The sequence below is a fragment of the Schistocerca piceifrons genome, chromosome 3 (assembly GCF_021461385.2).
Source record: "Schistocerca piceifrons isolate TAMUIC-IGC-003096 chromosome 3, iqSchPice1.1, whole genome shotgun sequence".
Classification (NCBI taxonomy): domain Eukaryota; kingdom Metazoa; phylum Arthropoda; class Insecta; order Orthoptera; family Acrididae; genus Schistocerca; species Schistocerca piceifrons.
The window spans coordinates 415145581-415171141 of NC_060140.1; positions in this window are offsets into that span (position 1 = coordinate 415145581).

The following is a 25561-nucleotide window of genomic DNA, read 5'->3' on the forward strand; positions in this document are numbered from 1 at the left end:
CTGTACTTGTACACGCCATCCAAGCTCTGTTTGACTCAATGCCCAAGAGTATCAAGGCCGTTATTACGGCCAGAGGTGGTTGTTCTGGGTACTGATTTCTCAGGATCTATGCACTCAAATTGCATGAAAATGTAATCACATGTCAGTTCTAGTATAATATATTTGTCCAATGAATACCCGTTTATCATCTGCATTTCTTCTTGGTGCAGCAATTTTAATGGGCAGTAGTGTATCACTGTACGAAACATGGTTCAGGAGACAAGACGGCATAGTCACTGAGACGCGTGAAAAACAAGCTTTTTCTTGAAATTACACTGAATTTACTCGTCAAGTATTTGATACGAGAGCATTTACCGATTTCTAACAAACTTTACAGCGTTTTCTCGCTGACACCCCCCAAAAAAGATGAAAGAAGAAAAGTTTATCGCTTACTATATTTTCATGTTCAGGCAGTAAAACTGCAGCAACAGGTATGTCGTTCTAATTTATTAATTCTTTAGTGATTTTCGCAACATAGTTTTCGCATAGTATGCACATATACTACTAAATGTACCCTAAAATTATATCATTGTAAGACATATGAGGACGTGATGAAAAGTAATGCCTCCGAATTCTTTTATGTGAAAGCTCATAGAGCTTTTAAATAAAAAACCCTTATTAACATTCTACATTTTTATTCTTCATGTCTACATATTTGCAGGCCCCGGTCGCTAGAGGTCTCCGAATTGTAGCGTAATGTAACTACGTCGGTGCCTGAGAGACAGCGTGCTGTAATCAAGTTTGAAACACGAATAGTTCTTCCATACATGGTGCACCCTGTCCTTCGATATGACATGCCAGACCACACACGAGCGCTGCGACATCTGCAATAATCCGACGTACTGGGTTCACAGTCATCGATCAACCTCTGTACAGTCCCGACTTGCCCTATCCGATTTTTATCTATTTCCAAAACTTAAACACCTTCGAGCGGTGCAAAAAGAGGTAAGGTTGTGGCTCCGCCAGCCAAGTCAAACATCCTACAGTGACAGTATCAACAAACTGGTCTCTTCTTGGCAGAAATGTGCTCGTCACCAGGATGACTACGTTGAGAAATAAATATGTAGATACGAAGAATAAAGATGTAGAATTCCAATAAAGTCTGTTGTATTTATAATACTTAAAGAGTTTTCACATTAAAAATTTGGAGGAATTACTTTTCAGCACGCCCTCGTAAGTGACAAGATATGACGTCATAAATATTGAGATACGCGAAAAACTAGCTTTTGCTTGAAACTTAGCACGAATTACTAGGCCTATACTGTTCCAGTGTTTGATACGAGAGCACTTAGCAACTTTCAGGAAAATTTAAACATAATTTCAAAACTTTTCTAAACTTTTTTCGCTTAAATGCTTAACGTCAAAGATGTAACACATTATCTCATTTATAATCACATGCTTGAAGCTGTTTGACACATTTACTGGCATCCAATAATCTGTGGAACGAGAGTTTCATAACCTACCTCTTTCGTCTGTTATTTCCTCGGGATACTTCCAATGACATTCAGTCTGATGTTGACAGTTGTCTGACAGTTTCTGTTGCGGAATATCAATAGTGTCGTGCTAGTACGTAGTTTCTGTCTCACAGCTCTGTTTTCGGTGTCTTAAAAAGACGCACTAGCGGGTACGTTACCATGCAGTGAGTCGAAGCGAAGATGGCGCCCTCTGGTGGCGTCCGTAGCGCTACCAAAGGAAGACGGCGAGCCCCGGAGGGAGCAAGGTTAGCGGCAGCGCTCTGACGACCTGTTTCAATGATTCTTCTCCCGCGAATAAATGGGTGGCGCGCCCTGCACAGTCGACAAAGAAACCATCGATACCTGAACTTTCACTTTAGTTCCCTCCGAATGCATACGCCTATTTATTTTACGGCTGGAGGATTTTATTCATGTGGGCTATCATTGTTGTGAATTTATTGAACATTAGAGACAGGTTTCCACATGTGCTTGCTTTGCGTTTTTATTTACTGCGGTTTACATCGCAAATATGCAGTAAATAAAAATAGTTTCAAGTCAGTCAATAACAGCCGAGGAGGAACCACACTTCTAACCTCCCACTTTACGACCGTTATCGATAACAGTGAAGACCTTCAGTTATGTAATGATAACAATGAAGATTATAAATCTACATCTACATTATACTCCGAAAGCTACCTAATAGTGCGTGGCGAAGGGTAATTTTGTACCACTAACTGAGCCCCAAAACACTGTTCAAGTCGCAAATAGCGCATGAGTAGACTGTATTGGCTCTAATTTCTCGAATTTTTCCCTCATGGTCATTATGATAGACGTACGTGTGGGGAAGTAATATGTTGTCCGACTCTTCCCGGAAAGTGCTTTCTCCGTGATGCACAACGCCTGTCTTGTGACGTCTACCAATGGAGTTTGTTGAGCATTTCCGTGACGCTCCCGTGCCGACTAAACGATCCCGTGACGAGAAGTGCCGCTCTTCGTTGGATCTTCTCTATCTCTTCTATCAGCCGTATCTGGTAGGGACCCCAGATAGACGGACAGTACTCATGAACCGGTCGAACAAGTGCCTTATAACCCATTTCCTTCGAGGGTGAGTTACATTTTCTTAAGATTCTTCCAATGAATCTGAGTCTGACAGCCGGCCGAAGTGGCCGTGCGGTTAAAGGCGCTGCAGTCTGGAACCGCAAGACCGCTCAGGTCGCAGGTTCGAATCCTGCCTGGGGCATGGATGTTTGTGATGTCCTTAGGTTAGTTCGGTTTAACTAGTTCTAAGTTCTAGGGGACTAATGACCTCAGCAGTTGAGTCCCATAGTGCTCAGAGCCATTTTTTTGAGTCTGACATCTGCTTTCCCCTGGATAGTTACTACCAGATATTTTACGGCAGATACTGCTTCCACAGGTTTGCCCTCAATGGTGTAGCTATTCCTACGTATGCGCAATATGTTACATTTATTCACGTTCAGGGTCAACTGCCAGATTCTGCACCATTCATCAATTCTCTGGTGATCATTCTAGAAATTGTTACTATCTTCTGGCATTGCTACTTTGTCATAGACGTTGCTACTTTATCATAGATAACCGCATCAACTACGAACAGCCTTAGAGAGCATCCGTGTATTTACGCATAGTAAGAAGCAGAAAAAAAACTGGATGCGGAAAGCTGCATGTCGGACCTTAATAGAGAAGGCTGGAGGAGACTGGTTTCCAGCACTGCATTTAATGACAAAACGACTGGTGATGGAGTTACATCTATTTATGTTTAGTATCAACTGCAACTCCGCGCACCAAATATTGATCTCCTACAGTCCTCCATGCCTTTCGCTATAATTTTCCGACACTGATATTATACATCAGAGCATTTACGTGCTGGATGACCTGAAGTCCGCTGCCAAAATTTCGGCAGTTAAGGGATATTTTCTGAGTATTCTGGTATAAGTGACCCGTGGTCTCCGGTGACTTGTTACTATTTGAAGTTTGTTTGATTTCTTACACCCACTTGAGTCAGAGTATGTTACTATGGAGAATGACTTCTGGTTTTATGTATATGAGATAAAGGAATGTGATGAGTACAATATGTAATACACGACAAAGCAAATGTACTTGACAATGCCTCACGGTCGAAATTAGCTAATACTTTCGGTACTTGCTGTTGATAACAGTAATGCCACCTTTACATTCCGTGACTCTCACCATGATACGAAGAAATACGTTTCGGTTTACCGATGAAGATGTAGCCGATATGCGCGTCTTGTATGAGCTCACTGAACGCTGTGGAAGACCGGCGCTCAGTCCGGAGCCGCGCGACTGCTACGGTCGCAGGTTCGAATCCTGCCTTGGGCATGGATGTGTGTGATGTCCTTAGGTTAGTTAGGTTTAAGTAGTTCTAAGTTCTAGGGGGCTGATGACCACAGATGTTAAGTCCCATAGTGCTCAGAGCCATTTTTGAAGACCGGCGCAGTGAGGTCATGCTGAACTGTTCCCGCATCGACAGCAGCGACATGGCAGTACTTTTGCATCTGAGGGTTGTTGCTCGACTGTGTTTTGTCTTGCACGTTTCGGTGATTTCGTATTACAGGCTATTTCAGTGTTATAAAGACTTACGAAACATTCACATTTTGTAAATCCGGTATGACGTCACCTGTGTGTAACAGATGAAATTTTTTTCTGGACCGGAACCCGAACTCGGATTTCCAGCTTATCACTACCAGTCACCTCAATAGTTTCGGCTATCCGAGCACACCTCCAGGGCCGACCCAAAGTTCCACATGTCACGGAGTCCACAGCCATTAAACTGTCACATACCCTGATTCCCGGACTGGGAGAGAGAAATATTTTATTGCCAATTTAGCCCGTCGCGGCATGGATATATCACTGATTGTTACAATGTTTGTAGGAGATTTTAATGTGAAGATACAGACACTTTATAAACAGAGACATTCAAGCCATCAATGACTAGCTAGGATTATTAATATGAAGGAGTCACCGGGAACCACAGGTTCCTTATACTAAACCACTCAGAAAAATCTCTCCACAATCTGCAAAATTTTGTCGGTATATTTCGGGTGCACCCTACATTAAATCCTGAAAAAAAAAGAACGCAATGAGAGAACAGCATCGTGTGGCGGGACCTCTAGAACGAAAATATTCAATTTATCATAACCATATGTAACGGAATTCATGTTTTTCTTTTTCCCCCTCCAATCGTGCGACAGATGTTCACCCCTAGGGCCCCACTGACACGTGCTTCGGGCCGCACGGTGGACACCCCTTCCATATATCATGAACAGTAATGGTTCTGAATGATCCAGTAACACTCCCTTGGGATACTTCCGAAGTAACTTTCATATTTGACGATTTCACCTCATTATGAGCGACTTGTTGAGTGTTATGGTTATTGTGCTCTTCATGCAGTTACGAAGTCCGAAATTCAAAACCAATCCAACAGTATGTTTATTAGGAACATGGCACGAGTATGTATTTAACTGCCCGCCCGGTTGGAATGTGCGGTCTAACGCACGGCTTTCCGGGCGGGAAGGAGCGCCTGGTCCCCGGCACGAATCCGCCTGGCGGATTTGTGTCGAGGTCCGGTGAACCGGCCAGTCTGTGGATGGTTTTTAGGCGGTTTTCCATCTGCCTCGGCGAATGCGGGCAGGTTCCCCTTCTTCCACCTCTGTTACACTATGTCGGCAATTGCTGCGCAAACAAGTTCTCCACGTACGCGTACACCACAATTACTCTACCACGCAAACATAGTGGTTACACTCGCATGGTGTGAGACGTTTCCTGGGGGAGGGAGTCCACCGGGGGCCGAACCGCACAATAACCCTGGGTTCGGTGTGGGGCTGCGGAGGGGTGAAGTGGACTGCGGTAGTCGTCGTGGGGTTGTGGACCACTGTGGCTGCGGCGGAGACGGAGCCTCTCCGTCGTTTCTAGGTCCCCGGTTAACATACAATACATACAATACAATGTATTTAACCGAAGAGACCACTTCCTGGAATTTTTTGAGGAAACTAGTGGATGTTGAGAGCTCAATGAAAGCCGGTTGAAGAAAAATGATCGTATTGGTGTACTATTTCGTAATCAACGAATTCATGGATCCGGCACAGGCAAACAAGCTTTCTTGTAACATCGATCGACAAGTGCGAACGGCAGCAGTGAGCAGCGTGGAATGGTCTGCTGGCAGGCAGAGAACGCGCGTCTGCTTTGTGCCGGCGTCCTTCACAGGTCGGCCTTGGGCAGTGGCGGAATTCCTGACCAGCCGCCAGCCGCTAGCCGAGCTGCGAATCCCGGCCTCTGCAGCTCACAGCGACGCCAAGCGCGGTGCGCGCGCTTTCACGTTACACGCGGCTTTCCTAGCACCGCTGGGGAAAAAAAGGAAGGTAGCCACCGACGAACTGAAGCACCGCTAGTTCTCATAAACCTGTTTGATTTCGTCTCGCTCGTGCTCAGTGTACAGTGCTCTGGCCTGAAAGCTCGTCAATGGACTGCTGACAGAAACAGGCTTCCGGCACTTTGTGCGGCGCTTCCGGTAATCGAGCGATGCAATCGTGTGGTAAAATATCGTGCCTCGGAGAAGCACGAGGTAGAGATGCGGGAAGCTCTTTTAACGAGCTGTGATGAGGTTGAAATGAATGGCAAGAGAGTCCCAACGGTATGGACTGTTGTGGCTTTCATGAACAGGGTGAACATTAATAAAACCGAAAAATGGCAGGGAGAGATTCCTAACCGGAAATCCATCATTGCCACAGTAGATGGCGCTGACGGGTGAAAGTTCATGTGCTGTGTGACTCGTGTGTGTTGCAGGCTGTGTGATTTACACTTTGTATCGTAAGCAGCGAAATGTTCCGGTATTCATGCCGGGAAGAAGCCGAAGTGGTGTTTGTGTACGTCCAAGAAGATGGAAACGGTTTAGAGGTTGTTGTTGTTGTGGTCTTCAGTCCTGAGACTGGTTTGATGCAGCTCTCCATGCTACTCTATCCTGTGCAAGCTTCTTCATCTCCCAGTACCTACTGCAACCTACATCCTTCTGAATCTGCTTAGTGTATTCATCTCTTGGTCTCCCTCTACGATTTTTACCCTCCACGCTGCCCTCCAATGCTAAATTTGTGATCCCTTGATGCCTCAAAACATGTCCTACCAACCGATCCCTTCTTCTAGTCAAGTTGTGCCACAAACTTCTCTTCTCCCCAATTCTATTCAATACCTCCTCATTAGTTACGTGATCTACCCACCTTATCTTCAGCATTCTTCTGTAGCACCACATTTCGAAAGCTTCTATTCTCTTCTTGTCCAAACTAGTTTTCGTCCATCTTTCACTTGCATACATGGCTACACTCCATACAAATATTTTCAGAAACGACTTCCTGACACTTAAATCTATACTCGATGTTAACAAATTTCTCTTCTTCAGAAACGACTTCCTTGCCATTCCTTGCCATTGCCAGTCTACCTTTTATATCCTCTCTACTTCGACCACATCAGTTATTTTACTCCCTAAATAGCAAAATTCCTTTACTACTTTAAGTGTCTCATTTCCTAATCTAATTCCCTCAGCATCACCCGATTTAATTTGACTACATTCCATTATTCTTGTTTTGCTTTTGTTGATGTTCATCTTATATCCTCCTTTCAAGACACTGTCCATTCCATTCAACTGCTCTTCCAAGTCCTTTGCTGTCAATGTCATCGGCGAACCTCAAAGTTTTTATTTCTTCTCCATGAATTTTAATACCTACTCCGAATTTTTCTTTTGTTTCCTTTACTGCTTGCTCAATATACAGATTGGATAACATCGGGGACAGGCTACAACCCTGTCTCACTCCTTTCCCAACCACTGCTTCGTTTTCATGCCCCTCGACTCTTATAACTGCCGTCTGGTTTCTGTACACATTGTAAATAGCCTTTCGCTCCCTGTATTTTACCCCTGCCACCTTCAGAATTTGAAAGAGAGTATTCCAGTTAACATTGTCAAAAGCTTTCTCTAAGTCTACAAATGCTAGAAACGTAGGTTTGGCTTTTCTTAACCTTTCTTCTAAGATAAGTCGTAAGGTTAGTATTGCCTCACGTGTTCCAACATTTCTACGGAATCCAAACTGATCTTCCCCGAGGTCCGCTTCTACCAGTTTTTCCATTCGTCTGTGAAGAATTCGCGTTAGTATTTTGCAGCTGTGACTTGTTAAACTGATAGTTCGGTAATTTTCACATCTGTCAACACCTGCTTTCTTTGGGATTGGAATTATTTTATTCTTGCTCACCAGATGGTAGAGTTTTGTCAGGACTGGCTCTCCCAAGGCCGTCAGTAGTTCTAATGGAATGTTGTCTATTCCCGGGGCCTTGTTTAGACTCAGGTCTTTCAGTGCTCTGTCAAACTCTTCACGCAGTATCTTATCTCCCATTTCGTCTTTATCTACATCCTCTTCCATTTCCATAATATTGTCCTCGCCCTTGTATAAACCCTCTATATACTCCTTCCACCTTTCTGCCTTCCCTTCTTTGCTTAGAACTGGGTTGCCATCTGAGCTCTTGATATTCATACAAGTGGTTCTCTTCTCTCCAAAGGTCTCTTTAATTTTCCTGTAGGCAGTATCTATCTTACCCCTAGTGAGAAAAGCCTCTACATCCTTACATTTGTCCTCTAGCCATCTCTGCTTAGCCATTTTGCACTTCCTGTCGTTTTTATTCCTTTTTGCCTGCTTCATTTACTGCATTTTTATATTTTCTCCTTTCATCAATTAAATTAAATATTTCTTCTGTTACCCAAGGATTTCTACTAGCCCTCGTCTTTTTACCTACTTGATCCTCTGCTGCCTTCACTACTTCATCCCTCAGAGCTACCCATTCTTCTTCTACTGTATTTCTTTCCCCCATTCCTGTCAATTGTTCCCTTATGCTCTCCCTCAAACTCTCTACAACCTCTCGTTCTTTCAGTTTATCCAGGTCCCATCTCCTTAAATTCCCACCTTTTTGCAGTTTCTTCAGTTTCAATCTGCAGTTCATAACCAATAGATTGTGGTCAGAATCCACATCTGCCCCTGGAAATGTCTTACAATTTAAAACCTGGTTCCTAAATCTCTGTCTTACCATTATATAATCTATCTGATACCTTTTAGTATCTCCAGGATTCTTCCAGGTATACAACCTTCTTTTATGATTCTTGAACCAAGTGTTAGCTATGATTAAGTTATGCTCTGTGCAAAATTCTACAAGGCGGCTTCCTCTTTCATTTCTTCCCCCCAATCCATATTCACCTACTATGTTTCCTTCTCTCCCTTTTCCTACTGACGAATTCCAGTCACCCATGACTATTAAATTTTCGTCTCCCTTCACTACCTGAATAATTTCCTTTATGGTTTAGAGGTAGCACAGCTATACTGAAACAAGTTCCCTCACAGACGCCACCTACATCACGCATTTCAAGCCCATTTTGGGCGTTTTTGCGATCATGGGTCCTTTCAGATAGACGAACGTATAGGGAAGCGGCAGAATGTGCATCCAACAGATTTGGAGGATTGGGTTCCACAGGATATTTAGACGAACCCTAGTACAAGCTCCAGGCAAGTGGTCCACCAACATGGTGTAAGACAAAGTACGATTATAGAAATGGACGACATAAGTGCAACGCGCAACAGATGGTCACGAAACTCAGTACAGAGCTGTATGGCATCCTCGTCACAACAAATATTCAAATTAGCCTCCATAGGATGCAATGCAAGCGTTCGCACGTCGCATCATAGATTGGCACACTCTTTTGCACTTTCCACTCTCAGAATAGCGTAACAAGGGTGTTGAACACGTTGAAGGGTCTGCACATTGGGAAATAGTTCAGCATACTCAACACTTTTCAAATGCCCCCCAGCGGTAACAGTCCAGAGCGCGATCTAGCAGGCCATGCTGCAGGGCCTCCGATTCCTACCCAGCGCTTTTTGAGGTGTCTGCGAACTGAAGTGCGGAAGTGGTGTTGTGCTCTTTCATGCAAAGCTACATAATCTGTCGTATCACCAAAGGCACATTCTCCAACAGCCCAGGCAGGGGATTCTGCAGGAAGTCCAGATACGTTCCTACATCGAGTCGTTGTGGAATAATAACCGGTCCAAGGTGGTGGTCGCCAAGAATCCCTGACTACACAGTGATGATGGACTGATGCTGATGAGTCACCTCAACGATTCCCCGAGGATTGTCTGTAGCCTACAGATGACGACTATGCAGATTGATTATGCCTGTTCTGGTAAGTATTGCTTCGTCGGTAAGGAGGACTGATGACAAAAATTCCATAATTGTGACGGTCTGGTGCAAAACCCATTGACAAAATCCTTCCCGTAGACGGAAACCCGCCGCTGATAACGCTTGCACTCGTTGTAGGTGACAGGTGTAGTAGCGGTTGTCACACCATGTTGGCGGACCACTTGCCTGGAGCTTGTACTAGGGTTCGTCTCAGTGTCCTGTAGTACCTGGTTCTTCAGATCTGGTGTACGCACAGTCCCACACCTCCCTACACGTTCGTCCGTCTGAAAGAACCCATGATCCCACAAACGCGCAAAATGGGCTTGAAATGTTGCGTGATGTGGTTGTTGTGTGTAAGGGTACGTGTTTTGGTAGAGCCGTGCTGCCGCTCGACCGTTTGCATCTGCTTGGCAGTACACAAACACCATGTCGCCTTCTTTCCGATATGAATACCGGACCATTTTGCTGCTTACAGTATGCTGCGTCAATCAGACACCCTGCAACATACAAGAAACACGAATAACATGAGCTTTCATTCGTCAGCGCCATCTACCGTGGCAACGATGCTTTTCCGGACACATGTTCACAGAACCTTTTTTCCTCCATTTCCAGTCAGGAATCAGTCCCTGTAGTTTGTCGGTTTTATTAATGTTCACGCAGTATACACAGGGCGTCTATTCTAACAGTCGTCAGGCTTATTTTCTCTCTTTTTTCGGTAGATATTAGCAGTTTCTTTTTTGCATCGTGTAGCTGGTGTCAGTCCAACAATCACTACTCATCAAGTCTTTCGTGCGACGCCCATACGCGATGGAAAGCGTTGTTTTGTTTCCAATTACAAAAAAAAAAAAAAGAAAAAAAAATTAACCAAATTAGTCTAGTGCGTTATTCGTTTCGCCGATATTTATTAATACGAGCAGTAAAGACGAAGAATAAGAAGTACTGCAGCAGCGACAGATCCGCCCTGACCCTGTGCTGGCTGCTATTGACTTCCAGAAGTGCCCGCTTAGTTGTTACTGGAGTAGTCATTACTAATGCTGCACTAGACCAGTTTGGGACCGTTTTGTCGAACGGTTACTTAAGATTCCACTTTAAGAATCATTTTTATGTGCAACAGGCAACAAAGTTATGCTTTCAGTCGGCGCTCGGCGTCGGATGGAAAACGTGAAAAGCAGTATTTGTTTGGGATGATTCCAGCTATGCGTTGCAAAAAAAGAAATTTCAGTTACCTACCGAAATTCTCGAGGAGATGCACCTGACGACCAAAAGGAGTGTATAACTGGTGGTCAGTAACAGCTAGTGACGACGTTGCAGGTAGGTTATGTTGAGTAATAATTGTTAAGAAAAAAATTCGTAGTATTGAGCCGTTTCCTATTTAATTAGCTCTGACGTTAGCCACTCTGGTCGTTGTGCACAAATTCAAGCGGCCTACCAGAGACAGTGTGACCAAACTTGTTCTTCGTTTGTTTTCCTCAAACAGAACAAACATAGCTTTTATTCACCTAGATTGAATTTATCGCTGCTCGAAAAGACCCATTTCAATCTCTGTTTTCAGTCTTAAGAGACGTCCCACGCTCCTGTCCTTCCTTCTTGTCAACGTTTACCATACGTTCCACTCAGCACGGATTCTACGGAGAACCTCTTTGTTTCTCAGTCCATCTACCTTTCAATATCCTTGAGACATTCTAACATTCACTTTCATACAACACTGCGGACCAAAGGTACATTTTCGAAAATTGCTTCCTCAAATTAAGGGCGATGTTTCATACTAGTAGGCTTCTTTTGGTCATGCTTGATGTCTTTGCCTGTACTAGTCCTCTCTTTATTTCCTCCTTGCTTCGTCCGTCCTGTGTTAGTTTGCTTCTTCACTTCGTACTTCCTAATTTTATGTTATGTTTATAGCTCGTCTCATTTCGGATGCTCCTCATTTTCACCTTTCTTCAATTTACTCTTGATCCATAATGTGTGCTCACCAGTGTGTGCTCCCCAGACTGCTTATTCCACTTAACACGTCCTGCAATTCTTTCTCATTTTCGCTGATAATAACAGTTTCATCAGTGAGTCTTCTTACTAATGTCGTTCAACCTACTATTGAGCCTCAATCCCAATCATTGTTGCCCCTATTCAAAATATGTTTCAAGTTCAAGAAAACACAATCACGAATGTTTCCTTCCAGACAAACGTTGTGATATCATACATCAGCACTTCAACACACCTTTATTGCTCGTAAAGACTTATTAAAATAATCGATACAACAGAACCAACTTTGTTCATTTTCTTTGTTCGTGAACAGCGTCAGTGTTTAGTACTGAAATTGTTGCGAGGCCAATTAATTCATTTTTTCTACTTTTACGTGGACTCAAATGTGTATGATTCGGTGCGCCCCCAGGCGTGACAATACTTTTTCTGTTCAAATTCGTGAATAACTACATAGCCGTATCGTGGCTTTTTTTTTCGAGTGTGATCTCTTTCTCATACATTGCTGCTAGACGCATATTCTTCACTTTTTACCTAAAGATGAAGCACGACAAGTAGAAAGTTACTTCACTTTTTTTCTCGGCGTTGTTGAACTGAGACACACTAGCTGTCTAGACCCACCTTGATAGGCAGAATGTGTGACTGTTGCACTGACCAATACGTCTTTCAGATCTTTCATCATCCGCTGAAAACATGAGTTATCTTATGCACTGTAAATGTTTACTGCACAGTTTTGACATCTTCGGAAATTTTTCGACTTTTTGTGATGATTTGCAAAGGGGTTTCGACCCGAATCTAGTCGTTGAATGAATAAATGCAATAATTTGCAACTTGGACTGATTTTTCGCTCTACTGATCGATCGACAGCCGATATGGATGACGATCTCTGGCATAAAGTTGAATCAGCATAGAATGACGACTCACATACTGATATTATGTGTTTAAGTGCAGACATTTTTATTGGTGACTGAATACAGTCTACTGAACCACATTACGTCAGTATTTACTTCATTTGCACACTAATAATTAAAGCTATTAGGAGTAGTGTATTCTTAGGTCGATCAGTACCTCCAAGTGCCAATAGCAAGCCATTAATGCTTATTCTCCCGGGCAGCAAGTCAAGTGTTGAAGTATGGATGCGTGGCCGCAAAATAATTACTCTACGCCAGAGATTCCGTAACTTTTCCTCTGACAGAACACTAAGAATACTCGTACTGTCATGGAACGCCTTGTTCACTTTTAAAGTAAACAATTTCATTTAAAATGAGAAAAATAGTTTTATTCGGAGATCATTACAAAATTTGAAAAAAATTAATATCCTTAAAATGTCGAAAAAATCGGCGATGTTACTGATAGTTTTTCGCAGAGCAAATATTAACCTCCAGCGAAATACCAGTATTCCGCGGAACACAGCTTAGGAAACCCTGGTCTATACGGATAGGATAGCCCACGTAGTGGTACAGTTACAACCATGCATAAAACATCATGTAGTAAATTATTTGACGTGTTTGCGAGAAGACTTATGAGCAGAGAAAAAACTAATAACATATTCAAGTTGGTACATGTTAAGGTACTAAAGAGCAAAAACTCTGCACTTGTACCCGTTACACCGTGTAGGTTTTCTTGTTACTGTATGTACATATTGTAAGACGATGAAATATGTGTAATAAAATATTTATGAAGATGTCTCTGTGTTAAATGTTTTGCTAGTTTTAGCTGAAAACAACTTTCGTTTTGTGTCACGAATTTCCGTACAGTTACTGTTGCGTGTAATTCTCTCTATGAATATATCCGTCGACTGAAATATGTTTGGTTGTCTTGTATAGTCCACGACGTTTTATTCTTGAAATTTACGCACACGTTTCATTAAATATTCTTCGTTTTCTTTCTTAAGTGTGTTCCTTTCTATGTATTTGTTCACTGTCGTCATGGGTCCTTCTGCTGTCAGCTCTTTGTGTTGTGTTGTGTGGCTAAATTTTTCTTAATTGTTATTCTTTCTGTCAGTGTTGGTGTGTGTGTGTGTGTGTGTGTGTGTGTGTGTGTGTGTGTGTGTGTGTGTGTGTGTGTGTGGAGGGGGTCTAGTATTTCTAAAACTGGTGGAGTACAACGGACTCAGAGTATATCTTCCCTGTGCAACGTACGTCACTGGGATGGCTATAATATTCTGTAGATCACCGTTCGTAACTGCCATTTTCATTTTTTGTTCCCTGTAATAAGTTGATGCAGTTTCGCAGAACATCTGCTCTGATACTACTTTTTTCTCTGTGTTACAGGTAAGCTCTGTTCCTGCCTGTTGCTGCTTACAGTAATAGTATTAGTAAGTAAAAGCGTTATTTTATTGAAAGGCATCTATATAAAATACACCTCTAAATTCCAGTAATTCCAAATCTGTGTATTCCATGTACTTTTATTAGTAATACTTTTGTATAAACTTTTAGGTGATTATCATTGGCGAGGAACGATCAGATTTAACACACCGAATACACTGATAACTCCTGTTGACGCTGGTACGTACGAGACGCGGAGGTTCGCGGAGGCTCTGGTCAGACGCCGCAGGCCGAGAGAACGCAACGCGACCGTGCCTGTCAACTGGCTGTGAAATACGCAAAAGCGCCGACATTTTCACAAGCGGGCTGGTTACATATTTACCCAATTAATTCCGCCGCTTCGACAGGAGCGTCACGCGCGAGCGACGGCGTCCGTGCTGATCGATGTGCACCGCCAGACGCCAAGCGCCGGGCCGCGCCGTGTCCCAGGACCAGCAAAAATAAGTTGCATCAATACATCCAGGCTGTTCTTTATGCGTTTTCCACTTGTTGCCCGGTATTGCGTCCATATGTGAACGTCATCTGCCGACGTTGTATTCCACAAAAAAATGGCTCTGAGCACTATGGGACTCAACTGCTGAGGTCATTAGTCCCCTAGAACTTAGAACTAGTTAAACCTAACTAACCTAAGGACATCACAAACATCCATGCCCGAGGCAGGATTCGAACCTGCGACCGTAGCGGTCTTGCGGTTCCAGACTGCATCACCTTTAACCGCACGGCCACTTCGGCCGGCTTGTATTCCACATTGCTGCGGTTCTTCAAAAGAGAAAAATATGCCTCCATTTAAGAACTTTGAAAACTTAAAAATAAATTCCTTGACAGTTGCTAAGAACAGAGATATTGTTGGTCAGGAATAATCACAGGCAGTGATGAACGGCACGAAACACTGTACATACGTAACAAAGTTGGAATGGTATGTTTATAACGAAAATTAGTACAGATTTCACTGACTGGGAAACCAGGATAACAGACATAAGCAACGTTCATGTTCGACACAAGTCAGATATAAAGGTCGATATTGGGCTCTCAACAACGAATATGCCCTCCTCGCGAATTAACGCATATTTCACACCTGTTGTTCATATTGGCTACCAAGTTGCTGAGGAGTCCACGGGGATATTGTCACACTCCTCTCTCAACGCAGTTTCCAGGTCTCGCACAGTCCGGGGACGGCGTATTAGTTGAGAAACACCTCAGGGTTTAGGTGTGGTGAGTTCGCAGGCCATTCCATATGTTCGGTATGTTCACTTTCCAGTGTGTCCGACACCTCGACGGTCCCATGTCGGCGTGGATTATTATCCATAGACGGAAAATCGGGACCTACCGCCCCCCTAAACAGACGAATAGGATCCAGATAATATCCACTCAATGCCGCCGTGCTGTAACGGTACTCCGCGCGAAGATATAGCATTGTTCGGTCATTGAGCATAATGCCTGACCACACCATGATACTGTAATGCCGATGATATTTATGAACATTATGTGGGGCATAACGTGTCCCCTCTGTCTCCACACTACCTGGTGGCCAGAATCAGTTGCCACAGTGAAGCGGGTTTCGTCGGATGACAACACTCTGTACCACTGCTCCCTACATCAAGGAGCTCTTTCACAAGTCTCAACGATGGCGCAGTTGAAGTGGGATGTATTTAAAAGGCTTCCGAGCAAACAAACCAGCCTGATTTGATGACTGTAAAATGATTCTGGCAGATACACGTATACCAGTAGCTGTTGCAAGAACTACTGTGATCTGTCTACAAGGGAGATGTCTGTACCTTTTCGCCACTGGGGCTAGGTATCTATCTTGATGCACTGTGATGCCTCGTCTACGACAACCGGCATGCTTTCGCCTAGCATTCCCACCTTCAGCAGCCTTTTTTAATCCCCACATACAGATTACTGTGGCCATAGTAGTGACACTTTGACCAGCATCGAGCCGTCCAACAGTACGTCCTACGATCGTAACCACCCAAAATGATGTCTTGCAGACATGATGCCGTACCACACAAATGTCGCACTAGTCGGTGCCACAACAATACGCCGTACTGCAGGAACTATCGAATGCCTACACATCGTTTGTGCACAGGTTTCGCTGCAGTTAACGCGTCCCGATCCCTACCTTTCTTTTTACTGTCATCGGTCGAGAGTTCCACAGTAATTATCTGTTGATCCGAAGCAAATGGCAGTTGTTCCTTAGAAAGCACCAGTTGTTCGTTAGCAAGTGTCAGCTGTTGCTTAGCAATTGTCTAGCAGTCTACACACGTAACGAAAATACAGTTTCTTACGCTAACAGAAAGCTCCTGAGGTTTTTGACCTTAGAGTAACAGACAAATCAGCGCAAAAATTTTACTTTTAATAGTCTTATTGTGGAGAATATGACGGCGCATGATGCTTACACGTAGGGGAAACGAAGGAATTGGGAAAATTACCACAGTTTCTTTCAGAAAAAGCAGAGCCTTATGTCACCCCCACAAAATGCGTTGGGGTCCTATAAACATATAGTAATTTTAAGTTGTATGGATTTCTCATTAAAGTACACATCACTTTGTTACAAAGAGAAATCTGACACACCTGTCATGAAATTAACGTATTTCAATCCTGATATAATGAATCGTCATTTACAGACCTTGTTTTGTGTGAATATTACCAGATAGCTCTTTTTTTCCTTTTTTCTGCCGGAAACCTCATTTTGATCACATAAATTATTTGTTAGCCGTAAACATACACTCGTGTGTGTGTGTGTGTGTGTGTGTGTGTGTGTGTGTGTGTGTGTGTGTGTTTAGAGTATAGGGATTCTCAAAGTCGACATTATCAGCACCCTTACAAATATTAAAAGAAACAGATGTGGGTAAAAGCGCTAAAAATGTTATCGTGTCGTGAGGAGTGAATGTACAAAATAACACACACACCTCACTCGCTTTGACCCACATAATCACTCCATTTCACATGCCTTAAGGTAATGGTAAAAGGGTGAAAGTTGCTATACTTACGATTTAAAATTAAGAAAACGACAGAGGAACTAAAATAACAGCATAGGGACTGGATGAACACTTACGAAAACCAGGGTGAGCCAGTCTGTAAAACACTTGAAACAATGTAAAACAAGAAATACGACAGAAGAGCTAAAATAGCAGCATACGGAAATGTGACTGATCATTTAAAAAAAGAAAAGAAAAAAGACGTGGTTGAGCCAGTGAACCCGTTGAGACATTAATTTCAGGAAACAAGTTGGACACTTCACAGAACCCTAGGACTCTAACCACATTAGTTTTAATGTCACTTATGATAAAGGGCACAACTGTCAGCACATATTCCGTTGCCGTCTGCTATGAAAATAAAGCACTGTTCAGTAAAACGTGGCGCATAGTGACCTGTACGCCACAAGCAGCACGCATTGGCTCTCGCCGACGCAAAAGTGCATGCGGCATAGGACTGTGGCTTATGCGAAGGCGACTAAGGAGGATTCCATACCACCTGCATGGCTGGAAGAAGACACTCCACGGCCGCGTTATTGACTTTACTAGATGGAGCTTATTGTCTGTCACTTCCACCTGAATTCTCAGCGCAGTTAGCAGAGCGGGCTTAGTCTCCTGTTGTGGATGGGGCCAGTTTGTACACAGTTTAGTTTTACTCGTGCCTTGAAGTTTCTTCACGAGCTCATATCGTGCTCTCAATCCCACTACAAGGCAAGAAGGGTTCTCAGCACGGGAAGTTGCGGGCCGATATTGGCATACTCCAAGGTGACGTTATTAAAGCGTTGAAGCGCTATTACTAGACATAGAATATTGGAGATCTGCCTCGTACCGGGCGAGTGTGATCAACAACACTAGCTGACGATCTTATTATCATATGGTGAGTCATATTTATGTCTGACGGCGCTTCTAGCTTCCCGTTTTCCACCTCTTCCTGCTCTGCCCGTCTCCTCCCTGGAGGCATCTGCTCACCACTGCCTCATAGATTCCTTTCTTCTACTTCCTACACCTACATCACAAGCCAACGTACGGTTCATCACGCCTTCCTGCTCCACTCGCAAATGGAGCGAGGGGAAAAACGCAAATCTTTATATTCGGAACCCGAGCCATTGAAACCTGTAGAAGAAATACACTCCTGGAAATTGAAATAAGAACACCGTGAATTCATTGTCCCAGGAAGGGGAAACTTTATTGACACATTCCTGGGGTCAGATACATCACATGATCACACTGACAGAACCACAGGCACATAGACACAGGCAACAGAGCATGCACAATGTCGGCACTAGTACAGTGTATATCCACCTTTCGCAGCAATGCAGGCTGCTATTCTCCCATGGAGACGATCGTAAAGATGCTGGATGTAGTCCTGTGGAACGGCTTGCCATGCCATTTCCACCCGGCGCCTCAGTTGGACCAGCGTTCGTGCTGGACGTGCAGACCGCGTGAGACGACGCTTCATCCAGTCCCAAACATGCTCAATGGGGGACAGATCCGGAGATCTTGCTGGCCAGGGTAGTTGACTTACACCTTCTAGAGCACGTTGGGTGGCACGGGATACATGCGGACGTGCATTGTCCTGTTGGAACAGCAAGTTCCCTTGCCGGTCTAGGAATGGTAGAACGATGGGTTCGATGACGGTTTGGATGTACCGTGCACTATTCAGTGTCCCCTCGACGATCACCAGTGGTGTACTGCCAGTGTAGGAGATCGCTCCCCACACCATGATGCCGGGTGTTGGCCCTGTGTGCCTCGGTCGTATGCAGTCCTGATTGTGGCGCTCACCTGCACGGCGCCAAACACGCATACAACCATCATTGGCACCAAGGCAGAAGCGACTCTCATCGCTGAAGACGACACGTCTCCATTCGTCCCTCCATTCACGCCTGTCGCGACACTACTGGAGGCGGGCTGCACGATGTTGGGGCGTGAGCGGAAGACGGCATAACGGTGTGCGGGACCGTAGCCCAGCTTCATGGAGACGGTTGCGAATGGTCCTCGCCGATACCCCAGGAGCAACAGTGTTCCTAATTTGCTGGGAAGTGGCGGTGCGGTCCCCTACGGCACTGCGTAGGATCCTACGGTCTTGGCGTGCATCCGTGCGTCGCTGCGGTCCGGTCCCAGGTAGACGGGCACGTGCACCTTCCGCCGACCACTGGCGACAACATCGATGTACTGTGGAGACCTCACGCCCCACGTGTTGAGCAATTCGGCGGTACGTCCACCCGGCCTCCCGCATGCCCACTATACGCCCTCGCTCAAAGTCCGTCAATTGCACATACGGTTCACGTCCACGCTGTCGCGGCATGCTACCAGTGTTAAAGACTGCGATGGAGCTCCGTATGCCACGGCAAACTGGCTGACACTGACGGCGGCGGTGCACAAATGCTGCGCAGCTAGCGCCATTCGACGGCCAACACCGCGGTTCCCGGTGTGTCCGATGTGCCGTGCGTGTGATCATTGCTTGTACAGCCCTCTCGCAGTGTCCGGAGCAAGTATGGTGGGTCTGACACACCGGTGTCAATGTGTTCTTTTTTCCATTTCCAGGAGTGTATCTATAAGTACATGTGGGGCCTGGCGGTTTAGCCGTAAAGTGCATGCCTGGAAAACTGGAGGTCTCGGGATCGAATCTAGATCAGACCACGAATTCTTCAGGATTTTTTAATTTTATTTTTCATGAGGCTTATTCTTTAATTCCCCGTTCCCCTCAAATTTAAGCGTACCATTTCCTCCGACCAGGCAATGGCTTTCCTACGCATCTAGTGACAATACCATAGCACTTCTAGTTTTCGGTAATTATACCTTTAGTTTCAGTTACACAAAAAATGATAAACTTTTTTCGAGATTAGAATCTGTGCAGTGTTACCGTTCTTTTAGCAAATGTCTTTGCCGTCTTTTCAGTATGTACCGAAATGGAAATATCATAATTAATTGGCATTAAAATGTGGTTTTTATAACCCACCTTCTGTAAACCGTCGCTCACAAGACGTAAATATTTTCTGCCTGTGATGTTACCACTGAAACTGTTAGAGATTCACTCGGCTATCTGATGAAGAGAGTGTTAATTTGATATGCGCGAAGTACAGTACTATTTTTAGCGGTTCATTAACACGTAACAATCTCTAAGGATTTATGAACGTTTGATAAACATGTGCAGAGTCAGAATCATCCTTGAAAGAGAAAAGCAGAAAGGCTTAGGATTAGCACAAGAATTGGACTGTACATAATGTTATAGCGGTGAACACTCTAATATCTTTCATCCTTGCTTTCTGTCTAATAATTGGTCATAAGCTGAGAAGAAATGAGAGCTGAAAGGCAGAGACAGGTTTGTTAACAACATTTGCACAAAGAAGGTCAAAATAATATTTCACAGAAACACAAGCAACGTGTTTCCCCTCATCGATCCACCCCACATAAGAAATAGATACCATAAGCGGATCTACATCTCGCCAGCATTGAAGAATGCCGCCAATAGTCAGATTAACCGGATGCACGCCTCCGACCAAATGAGAGTATCTGGAGCATCACAAGGACCTTTTTGGCGGAGCGGACGGTCACAGAGGTGATAAGAGGCCCGCTACGGAGTGAGAAACAGAGGCGCATCAGCATCCATCGCGTATACCGACAACCTGTCTTCTGTACTCCAACCGTCAAGTGAGCCCAGATATCGGCTGGTTCGTGTTAAGCACGTCGTCCACCAGGAATCGGTTAACCACCGGGGTGGAGAGCACCCGGCGTTCACCCAGATCAATCCGGTAATGGAGAACCATTATGTATCACACATAGGGAACACGACTGAGAGTAGTGAGAAGTACGTGTAATTGTAGCCGAAATGCGTAACTTAAAACCCAGGAAGAAAGTCGCCGACCATAAGAAAATTATAAATTCTGCGATTAGTATATTGATTCGCCCAGTACTAGCCTTATGTGGTCATTCGATTTTAAATCACGAATTAAGTATATCGTAGATCCTTCTTCCTGTTTATGAAATTTGGTAAATTTGTTTATGTTGGAACTCAGGAGCCCATCCATAAACCAAGCCAAGATTCCTGCTCCTCTTCTTGCATTTCGCTACCAGTTCATATATATATATATATATATATATATATATATACTGCGGCTTCCCTTTATGTAACTAGATTCTCTATGAACAATCATTTCAGGTATATTGAACAACAACTGTTTATAATAATTTTGGTTGCCCGAAGCTGCTTTTGCTTATGACGATTTATTCCGTCATGGTCGACACACGGTGTAACGGTAGGGAACTAGTGGTGGAGTGGTAATGTTCTGAACACAATTTAAATATAAATATACTGACGATCTCAATTTATTTACCATAAATAAACAATGACATTGAAGCCCATTTAGTACCTTTAACAGAGCCTCCGCATACGACCATTAAGAAAGCTTAAGATATTCAGTTAGAGACCAATGAAACTTGAATGTAACATTAAAAAAAAAAAAAAAAACTATTGAAGTTTTCTTAAAATCTAAGTGCTGGAATACCAAAATTTTAGAACACAGAAAATAAACTTTACTGACATAATACAACATGTTATAAAATAATAGTCTTCAAAATGGCAAAATAAACTGCAACAGTTACAAGTGACTCATATTACAGTTTCAGCCTCTTAGGTCAGACACAAACGGGCAACGACCAATTGCTTACAGGTAGCAACTCTGAAAAGCACCGGCCTCCACGTAACCGCTTGTAATATCAATTATTCCAATGTACAATGGAGGAAACCTGCCTGAAACACACCAAAATCTTTAAAGAAAAATCAATACATAATAGATTTATTAAGTAGAACTAAGTCTAACATCACTACAAGAACTAATTTTATCATTCAAACTTTTGAAAACTGCAGTCATTTCGGAATATATTCGAAGTGGCCAACAGAATCATACCAAGATAATTAATGCCTTAACTACTTAAACAAGTTAAATACAAGTCTAAATAGTGGTTCTTCTGGGAAACTTAAATACGTTTACACTTACCGATCCAGAATGTAACTTACGGAGCTGTTAGCTTAATTAGGCACTAGCCTATAAATGACGATTTGACGGAATTTAAAATTCGCAAATAAATCCCCTTACGTGATAACGCCGAGAATGACTAGTAAGAAATCACTCCTTCGCATTATTAGAACACAGCATAGTCAGAATGCTCACCCAAGTTGTGAAGGTTTCGAATCACAGTGCAGTTTACTGATAACCAGCATGGTGGAACCTGACGGTACACAGCAGAGGTCAAAACACTCACTAGTACAGGATAACGATAACTCATATACTCAACAAATAAAGCACGTGAACCCTGTCGGTGAATCAATCTCTGGACCGTAACGCTGAACCACAGCCCTCACCGCGGCCCACCACAATCTGCCTCGTTGCACCGCAAGCCACTTTCGCCAATGAAGCCAAGAAAACCTGTCTCTGAACGGAGCGCCCGCTCACGCCTTTACACAACAGACTCGCACGTCACCGCCCCCTGGTGAGACGCTGGCGCACCAAACAGCCGACTTCCGATCAAAGACCATAATCCGACAGTGACAGGAATCGATAGCACCTATATCACGGCTCAGACTAAATGCTGTTTCTAGATTTCTAAGTCGATATGTGTACTCCGTGGGCCATTGTACAGTACGCCATGAAGGGTAATTCATACATAAATTACCGATTTTCTCTCCTATTCCATACGCATAATAAGCTAGAGAAAATGTCATTAACTTGAAGAAGACAAAGTACATGAATGTCGGAGGGGGCTCCCCCAAACAACAGTAGTGACTTTTGACAAGGTGTCCACACTCAAGTGTTTGGGAGTGCTGTTCCCTAGCAATGTTTGCAGCACAGCGGCTGCTATGTACCACCGACTGCTACACCGACATGCACTGTGATACAGAGCAGAGAACTGCATCGAATGGACATTCTCCTATGAACACGATGTGTCATCATCTATCTTGTCTCAAAACTGAAGTATTTCACACACGTCCTTTCCTTTCCGGTTGCGATGGCCAACAGATTTCAAACAGCGTATGTACATTTCGATTTTTAAGTCTGATGCATTACTGTGATACTCCCACGATGGGCCGGCGGTATCGGTTTAATTCATGTCTGTAGCCGCATGCGAGCTCTGTATCCCAGCACTATGAGTCGTACATGGACCTCTCCCGCGCCACTGTGATGGGCACCCTGATAACTGTAGTGGTACCACGCTCTCTACGCCCACCAGTTTCTACGGGACCCATCTCACCGGCTCTCGCCCACCTGAATACCGGACCCATTTCGCTAATTATTTAGGTTCTTTATTTGCGGACCCTCCTGATGACTGGGGCGTTCTGGGCATGAGATACGTTTACTGAAGAAGATTCCTGAAGCGTATTGATCCCATGCGGACAGAATAGGGAGGATGGGGGGGGGGGACGCCAACCAACAGACCAGAAGATGACTCGGACGCTCGTTATGGCAGTCATAGGATCTTTTTAAAAGAAAAATAATAATAATAATAATAATAATAATAATACATATATAAATAAATAAAACCTGCTTAATTCCCTCCCTGATCCTAAGGCACGTTGCGTGGGCGTGGCGACGGGATGGCCAGGCCTCGAGTGTCGACCCCAACAACACCTCCTGTCCTTCTCCCGCAACGCTTCCTTGACGAGAAAGAAATAGTAAGCAGGGGACCGCGCGATCGAATCATAAAAGAATAAATAAAATATAATAAAAGAAGACGTTAAAACGATCGAAATTCCGTATCGAGTCCCGGTCCGGCACACATTTTCATCGTCGTCACTCCTTTGTACAGCTGATGTTTGTCCGTATTCGCAACTGCGAATGCGTTTCCTGTCTTTCATGACGGCTGCAGTCGCCGCCGTGCCTGTTCCTTGGAACACGCATGCATTTCGGAAGGAACATTGCATCATACATATGCACAACAAACGCACTGCAATATCGTAACAACGCTGAGGTTTGCTCCTGACGCAGCTCTATCAGAGACGGCAAAAGACTTGGAAGAGCAGTACTGAAACTGGGTTCTAAGTCAAACGTCAACAAAAGTACACCAAAGTACGTAATTTGTCGAATTAAGTGAGACAGTAAAAGTACTCGATGAGTTTTGCTTTTTGAAGAGCAAAATAAGTGATGATCGAAGAACTAGATACGACATAAAACGCAGAATGGCAATATCAAGAAAGATTTGTTAACATCGAATATCAATTTATGTTTGCCTGAGGTTTAGCCTTGTACGAAAGAGAAATATAAATGATAAACAGTGTAGATAAAACGAGAATAGAAACTTTTGAAATATGATACTAACAAGGGAACCTCCCCATCGCACCCCCCCTCAGATTTAGTTATAAGTTGGCACAGTGGATAGGCCTTGAAAAACTGAACACAGATCAATCGAGAAAACAGGAAGAAGTTGTGTGGAACTATGAAAACATTTAGTAAAATATACAAACTGAGTAGTCCATGCGCAAGATAAGCAACATCAAGGACACTGGCAGTCAAGGAGCGCCTTGGTCGCGTGGTTAGCAAGAGCAGCTACGGAATGAGAGGTTCTGGGTTCAAGTCTTCCCTCGAGTGAAAAGTTTAATTTTTTATTTTCAGTTTATGTGACAAACTCTTATGTTTTCATCACTTTTTTGGAAGTGATTATCACATCCACAAGAAAACCTAAATCGGGCAAGGTAGAAGAATCTTTTTACCCATTCGCCAAGTGTACAAGTTAGATGGGTCGACAACATATTCCTGTCATGTGACGCACATGGCGTCACCAGTGTCGTATAGAATATATCATACGTGTTTTCCCGTGGAGGAATCGGTTGACCTATGACCTTGCGATCAAATGTTTTCGGTTCCCATTGGAGAGGCGCGTCCTTTCGTCTACTAATCGCACGGTTTTGAGGTGCGGTCGCAAAACACAGACACTAAACTTATTGCAGTGAACAGACACCAGAGACGTCAATGAACGAACGGACAGATCATAACTTTGCGAAAATAAAGAAAGTAAAATTTTCAGTAGAGGGAAGACTTTAACCAAGGACCTCTCGCTCCGCAGCTACTCACGCTAACCACGGGACCACGGCGCTCCTAAGAATACATTCTCCTTGAAGTTGCTTATCTTGCGCGTGGACTACTCAGTTTGTATATTTTACTAATTTTTTCACGGTTCCACACAACTTCTTCCTGTTTTCTCGATTGATCTGTGTTCAGTTTTTCAAGCCCTATCCACTGTGCCAACTTATAACTGAATCTGAGGGGGGTGTGATGGGGAGGTTCCCTTGTAAGGAAGAATGCTGAAGATTAGACGGAGACATGTGATAACTAATGTGAAGGTACTGAATCGAATTGGGTAAAACTTGTTTAAACGAAGAGTTCGGTTGACAGGAAACATCCCCCGGCATCGAGGACTCGTCAATTTGACAAGAGTGTGGGATAAAAATTGTAGAATTATACAAAAACTCAAAATAGTAAGAAGGTTATCACGGGTGTACAGTGAGGTGACGGAAGTCATGGGATAGCGATATGAATATACATAGATGGCGGTAGTATTGCGT